Raw genomic sequence first — 7,500 nt, 5'->3', positions numbered from 1 at the left:
GTTTATTTATTTTTTTTTTTTAATAGATTTTCATGTTTTGTGTATATTTCTGAGAAAGTAATGTGGCCAGTAATTTTTGGTCATTTTAATTCTTTTACTGGACAGCATGTATCTTCAACTTCTATTTAACAAAAAATGGATAACCAAAGTTGAACAAGGCTATGACAGGAAACCTGCCTGAAGGGGAGCAGCTACTTATAGGTGACTTGCAAGAAAGGAAATTGTAGATATAGACAGACATGGCATCTGGCATCAACTTGACAGTATTCAGCAAATTAGGACTTATAACATTAATTTGTACTTTGTATAATTTCCTCAGTATGGTACTCACTAAGTCTGTCTTTTATATAAAAATTTGTAGTTTCATGAAATGCTTTTGGCTATATGGGTACTCACAACTTGGCCACAGCTCAGCTAATCTGTCAAACGTGCGATTTCTGAGTTTGTAGCTCCCAGTAGAGATCAGGACTAAACTGTACATTATTTTTTCTTTGTATTGCTGCTTGGTATTTCATCATTTTTGGAAATCAGAAAGCCTATGGAAGTCAAGGAAGGCAGGAAGATAGGATGTTCATTTGAAGTTGTGACATATGCTTATTGGTGTAGAAGGGACATAGTGTGAAATAACATTGTTGATGATTTATTAAGCCCTTTAGCATAATACCGTAATGAAAAATATCTCAAGTTCTTGGAGGTAATAGAAAATATTGGTCACATTAGAATTCTGTCACAGTAAGAACTGAACAAAATTTTAATAATGTTAAGTTGTACTTCAAAACCGCTTTTTCAGTCACACTGGTTTCTGTATAGCAGAAACCAAGGAAAAACTACCAGAATTAAAAATTTTGTTACCCTTTCTTTAATAATGATGATATATAATTCTCTTAAGATGTATTTAATTTTAACTTGGGAAAACTTATAACTTGGAGAATATTAGTACAAGTGAAAATAAGATACAAACAAAACAATAAGAGAACTTTTCATCATACATTTAAAAGATGCAAATATGTACTTTATAATGAAGAAGTCCTTCAAATTTTAAGGTGAAAAATGTAAAAATGTGGAGCAAGGGTAATTGTTAATCAAAACAATCTAGAAATTAAATGTCACTATCTTGATCCCACTAAAAAAGAAAAGTCGAGGCAACAGTATCCAACATTTACAAGAATACATTAATGAATTAATGAATAAATAAGTGTGGTTTCCTCTCCCCTGAAGGTGAGTTACTGTCACATCTGGTGAGTCATGTGGCTCAGATCATTCATATCGGGTGTCATTGTGATCCCCAAGTTATGAGTCTCATATAGAACATTTATTTATTCTACAAACTGTACTAGAGGAATCTTTTCTATATATAATTCTTCAGTTATTCATGCCCCAAACTGATTACTTTCTTTTTATTAAGTGACTTCCTGTTTAGATGTGCAAATTTGGCTCACCTTGTACTACAATATAGTATACATCTTGGATGTAATTTTTCTGTTGTATGTTCTGTTTCCTAACTATCTGCATGTATCTGTTAATAATGACACTTCAGAAACTTATGCATGTCTTTATTCTTGCATTAATCAGTTGCTAAGGGAAAACATATGACTGCATACTTTATCAAATCAGAGCAATGGCTTACCTTTCATTTCAGATATGAACACAAAACTGAGAAAGCTTATGTTGTTGTCTATAGTGTAAGATTTGTGTACAAAAAAAAATAGAATTATAGTAATAAATTTGTACAAGTGTAAATGTACAAATTTTATTTCCTGTTATGTATCAGAATCAAATTTATTTATGAGATAGAAGAAGGTGGGTTTGTAGTATTTATTACATGGTGTGTGTGTGTGTGTATTCACCTAGTTGTATTCACCTAGTTGTAATTTTCCAGGGCCTGGGTATCATACTCGTGTGGCCCCGTCTCCATATCTACACACATCCAACTTTCCTTTAAAACTATGCACACTCCTTGCTGACACCACCTCCTCACTCAAACCATTCCACACCTCCACACATCTTTGTGGGAAAGTATATTTCTTCACATCCTTCAAGCATATTCCCTTGGCTATCTTTTTACTATGCGATCTTGTAGTTCTATTTAAGTTTTCCTCTCTCAACATCATTTGCTCATTATCCACTTCATCCAGTCCATTCAACAGTTTATAAACCTGTATTAAATCTCCTCTTTCTCTTCTTTGTTCCAAGGTAGGCAAATTCATTTCTTTTAATCTCTCCTCATAGGTCATTTCTGCCAATTCCGGAACCATTTTTGTTGCCATTCTCTGCAATCTCTCCAACTTCCTTATATGCTTCTTTTTATAAGGGGACCAAACCACTCCAGCATATTCCAATCTTGGTCTAATTACCATACTAATTAATTTCTTCATCATATCTTTATCCATATAATGGAAGGCTAATCCAATATTTTTATCAAATTATACGTTTCTCCAAACATCTTATCAATATGAGCCTCAAACTGCCCATGGTCTTGTATTATCACTCCCAAATCCTTTTCCTTTTCCACCTTTTTCAACACTACTTCTTCACCCATCTTATATGACCCTCTTGGCCGTCTTCCACTCTTCCCATCTCCATCACATGACTTTTGCTCAGATTAAATTCCATTTGCCACCTCTTGCTCCACTCCCAAATCTTATCCAGGTCTGCCTGTAAAATTTCACAATCTTCTTCACTCTTCACACACCTACACAACTTCGCATCATCCGCAAACAAATTAATATAACTGTTTACTCCCTCTGGCATGTCATTAATATATACAAGGAAAAGTATTGGTGCCAGCACTGAGCCTTGTGGGACTCCACTCTCCACCACCAACCAGTCCGACTTTGCATCCCTTATTACCGTTCTCATCTCCCTCCATCTCAAGTAGTTTTCCATCCACTTTAACACTTTTCCTTTCAGTCCTCCATAAATCTCTACTTTCCATAACAGTCTCATGTGAGGTACCTTGTCAAAAGCTTTCTTTAAATCCAAATATACACAGTCCATCCATCCCTCTCTCTCTTGTATTTTGTCAACCACTCTTGAATAAAAGCTCAGTAGATTTGTTACACATGACCTCCCTTTCCTGAAGCCAAATTGATGATCCGATAATAACTTATGATCCTCCAGGAACCGTATCCAATATTTCTTTATCACCCTCTCACAAATCTTACCGACCACACTTGTTAGAGACACAGGTCTATAGTTAAGAGGCTCTTCCTTACTGCCTCCCTTATAAATGGGCACCACTTCAGCTCTCTTCCACTCTACTGGTACTTCCCCTGTTTCTAATGAACACCTTATAATATCATATAATGGATCAATCAATTCTTCTCTACACTCCTTCAATAATTTTCCTGAAACTTCATCTGGTCCCATCGCTTTATCATCTTTAAGTTCCTCCAACATTTTATATAACTCCTTTTTAGGTATCTTAATGTCATCCATGTGCACATTTCCTTGTACATTCTGTGGCTTTACAAACATTGTTTCTTCAGTAAATACTTGCTGAAACCTATTATTTAGCAATTCCGCTATATTCTTAGGGTCATCTACTATCCCTTGCTCTCCTTTTAATCTTTCAATGGACTCTCTCTTTTTAAGTTTACCATTTATGAACCTGTAAAACAATTTTGGATGTTCCTTACTCTTGTCTACAATATCTTTTTCAAATTTTCTTTCTTCCTCCTCCTTACCCTCACATACTCATTTCTCGCCACTCTATAATTCTCCTTATTTAGTATATTCCTGCTCTTTTCCATCTTTTCCAAGCCACATCTCTCTTTTCCTTAGCCTTAACACAAGTTGCATTAAACCAATCCTTTCTTCCTTCCTCTCTCGGTTTATACTTTGGTACAAATTTCATAACTCCTTCTTTATAATATTTCATAAAAATCTCATATTTCTTTTGCACTTCTCTGATTTGTAACATCTCCTCCCAATCTAATTTTCTGAAATAATTTTTCAAACTTTCTGTGTCCATCTTTCTATAATTCAATCTACCACTCCTGTATGTCTCGTCCTTCCTTCGCTGTGTTGTTGCTATCTGCATTTCCATAACCACATGATCACTCTTTCCCAAAGGACACTTGTATTGTATATCTCCACATAGGTACACTTCTCTTGTTAACACCAAATCCAGTCTAGCCGGTTCATCATCTCTATATCTAGTATTTTCCCTCACCCTCTGTGTGTGTGTGTGTGTATTTACCTAGTTGTATTGTACATGGTTCAAGTGGGGCTCATAGTATCCTGTCTCCATGTCTCCATTTATCCAATTTTTTCTTTAAGTTATGCACATTATGTGCTATAACATCACTCAATGCATTCCACTTTTCCACCGTTCTATAAGGAAAACTGTATTTTTCAATATCCTTCACACACTACTTAATCCTAATCTTCTTTACATGTCCTCTTGCCCTTCCAGCTTCTGTCACCAGCACCAGGTCTTCCTTGTCTATCTTTTCAATGCCATTTACTATTGTATACATTGTTATTAGACCTCCTCGTTCTCTTCTATCTTGTAAGGTTGGCAGTCCCATTTCCTTCAGCCTTTCTTCATATGTTAGGTCCTTTAGTTCTGATACCATCTTTGTAGCTATCTTCTGGATCAATTGTAATCTTATATTCTTTTTCAAACTCGGTGACAACACTACTGCTGCATATTCCAACTTTGGACATATGCTCGTAAGTACTGAAGTACTGAAATGTCACACTAAAATTAGTCAACATTTTATATGCTGATCCAGATACCTTACTTATGTGTTTTTTGGGGTTCAAATTTTCTTGTATAACCACTCCCACATCTTTTTCCTCTTTAGTCTTCATTATTTTTTCCTCTCCCATCGGACAGTTCCATACCGGTTTTCTCTTATTTTTCCTAATTCCATTATGTGACATTTCTTAGCATTGAACTCTAACTTCTAGTTCTTAAGGGGCTATCACACTGGCCTATGATACGTGGAACGAGGAACATCCGCTCCAGATAGCTGGAACTTGCCCGGGATTAGCGGAGCAAAGTTGGGGTGGCTTCGTATCCATCCCGGTTCTCCGTATGCTATCCCAATGAAAAAAAAAAAACATAATATATGTAATAAAAACCTTTTATTTCAACTAAAAAGAACGTGCCTAATTTTTTTCATATTGGAATATTAAATAGTATTTCATCAATTTGGAAATATAAAATATATATATGTCATGTAGATAGTTTGGGCTCATGGCAACCACGTCTCGGTTTTTCTCTGGTTTCTTTTAACTTACTTTTCTTCAATAAGAGGAAGTGCAAATGCAATTCCAGAACGAAGCACAGGTTGAGGTATAAGCGGCATGGTTTTGTTCTGGTTTATTTTGATTAGGCTTGGTCATGGTTGGTGGGCCGTTTGCCTAGCATAGCAAGAACGCCGTCAGCTTGTGTGTGTGAATGTTCCTGGTTGCGTACCAAGAACCATGGCCCGCGTTCCGCGTATCATAGGGCAGTGTGTAGCCCCTTTACTCCACTCATAAATTTTGTTTATATCTTCCTGCAACAGCAAACAGTCCTCTTAGGTTTTAATTATTCTTAGCAATTTTGCATCATCAGCAAACAAATTAGTGTAACTGGTTACCCCATTTTGTATGTCATTTACATATACAGTAATACTCCGCTTAACGAACAGGATAGGGGGTGTCAAAGCTATTCGTAGAGTGAAAATTCGTTAAGCGGACGTAATGTTCCCATTGGAAATAATGGAAATAGGGGGGGATGCGTTCTGTGCTGGTCCCCAACATACCACATTGGTTAAAAAAAATATATATATATATATATATATATATATATATATATATATATATATATATATATATATATATATATATATATATATGTATACGTTTGGCAGCATATTGGGCCACTGGTGTACCACTACTTTTATGATGTCATATGAGTCATTGGAAGTTAGAGGAGCTACGTACAAATTCTCTCACATTCTCGCATTTACGTTTACAAAACAACATGTCTATTAGCTTTTTACAAATCTTGCCCCCAAGAAAGGATTGTTTTGTAATACATAAAGTGAAATCTTACATGGACATGGAATACCAAAAAATAAAGTAGAGATGAGATGAGCCACAGACGAAGCGGGAGACTCGCGGCGACTCGGCCGCTTCTTCTTCTTGTGACCCTTTTAGCCTGCGTGTTGTCTTTCCTCATGATATTTGTTTCCACTTCTCTATTGCCTGCTATAAGGGATATCATATCTTAGTATTCATATACTCTCATGCCATGAGGATAACCTCAACTCCGTGGCACTGAGAGATAGTGAATTATTAATGAAATACCACGGTATTTCGTTATCCTCATGGCATGAGCGTATATGAATACTAAGATATGATATCCATTATAGCAGGCAATAGAGGAGTGAAAACATAAACATCATGAAGAAAGTAACACGGAAGCAAAAGGGTCACAAGAAGAAGAAGCGGCCGAGTGGCCGCGAGTCTCCCGCTTCATCTGTGGCTCATCTCATCTCTGCTTTATTTTTTGGTATTCCATGTAAGATTTCACTTTATGCATTACAAAACAATCCTTTCTTGGTGGCAAGGTTTGTAAAAAGCTAATAGACATGTTGTTTTGTGAACATAAATGCATATATAAGACAGTAACACCACCTCCAGAGGTGGTGTTCCCAGCAACCTCAGAGCAACCTTGTCACCGTCCCTCCAAGCGTTCATAGATGCCATTTCGCTGCAGGAGGTTGCTCTGACGTTGTTAAAGAATCTTGGATCCAGCTCCAGGAGCACTAGAGACAGAGGCGGGGAGCCAATCAATCACAGGGAAGCTACCGCGTTCGGTCCCTGACCCTGCAAATTCAAGCCCAGAAAATTCGCTAAGACGGATGTGGTTGTACGTTATGCGAACTTTTTGGTCAAACTTTATATAGTACGTTAAACCGAAAATTCGTTAAACGAACGTTCGTTAAGTGGAGTATTACTGTACCTGGAACATAATGGGAGATGTAGCACTCCACTTGTTACTTTACTCTAAGATGAGTATATATCTCTGATCACAGTTCTCTCTTTGTCCTTCAAGTAATCCCTTATCCAACCTAACAAAGTTCCTCTCAGTCCTCCTATGCTCCTTACTACCTCTGAAAATTTAACTTTTTCTTTCCGTTCTTGTTTCCTGGCATTGTGTGTACAACACATTGGAGTATATACATACATAGATTGGTAGTGGAAAGGATTGCTTGCCATTTCAGTATCTAATACTATCTAATTCTGTCAAGAACCACTTGAATATTTTTAACATGGTTGCAGGCCATAGAAAAATACTGCAGTATGTTTTCACATTTTTTATTTAGCTAATGTGACTATATGTATCATTAATCTACTATGTGTATTCAAGATTATGATGCCACATTCTGAGTTAATTGATAACTAACTTAATTTAAGTTACATGTAGCCCAGTACATAATATGAATATGCTATATATTAATTCATGACTCAAGGTTTTATGAAATACTATTTTTGAAC

The sequence above is a fragment of the Portunus trituberculatus genome, chromosome 46 (genome assembly GCF_017591435.1).
Source record: "Portunus trituberculatus isolate SZX2019 chromosome 46, ASM1759143v1, whole genome shotgun sequence".
Classification (NCBI taxonomy): Eukaryota; Metazoa; Arthropoda; class Malacostraca; order Decapoda; family Portunidae; genus Portunus; species Portunus trituberculatus.
The sequence above is the reverse complement of the archived record's forward strand: the minus strand, read 5'-3'. Positions refer to the sequence as shown.